Source organism: Myotis brandtii, unplaced genomic scaffold (genome assembly GCF_000412655.1).
Source record: "Myotis brandtii unplaced genomic scaffold, ASM41265v1 scaffold194, whole genome shotgun sequence".
NCBI lineage: Eukaryota > Metazoa > Chordata > Mammalia > Chiroptera > Vespertilionidae > Myotis > Myotis brandtii.
Window position 1 is genome coordinate 433,351 of NW_005357232.1, and position 723 is coordinate 434,073.

Sequence of the window (723 nt, forward strand, 5' to 3'; positions counted from 1 at the left end):
AGGCGGGGAACGTTGGAGTCCGCTGTCACTGGAGCAAGCAAGCCTCCCTGTTCGCTTCAGCGCATGGCTGCCGGCTGCCATCTTGGCTGACAGTTAATTTGCATAAGGATATGCTGATTAACCAATGGGAAGGGTAGCGGTCGTACGCTAATTACCATGTTTCTCTTTTATTAGTGTAGATATATATATAATTTCAGAGAGAGGGAGAGTTAGAAACATCAATGGTGAGGGAGAATCATCGATTGGCTGCCTCCTGCATGCCCCCTACTGGGGACCGAGCCCGAAACCTGGGCATGTGTCTTGATCAGGAATTGAACCATGACCTGGTTCATAGGTCGACACTCAATCACTGAGCCACACTGGCCTGGCAGAATCTAGCTTTTATAACTACAGTAGTTGTCTCTACACAAATATATAGACATTAAAAAATAAAGTTAAATAACTTTAACTTGCAGAACATTAATACTGGTATAAGGATATCTCCTAAATATACTATTGTTCTAATATTTGCCTCAGGCATTTATTTAAAAACTAGAGGCCCGGTGCACAAAATTTGTGCACTCGAGGAGGTCCTCAGCCCGGCCTATGCCCTCTTGTAGTCTGGGACCCCTCGGAGGATGTCCACCTGCTGGCTTAGGCCCGCTCCCTGGGGGACCGGGCCTAAGCTGGCAGTCAGACATCCCTCTGGCAGCCCGGGAGCCCTCGGGGGATGTCCACTTGCCA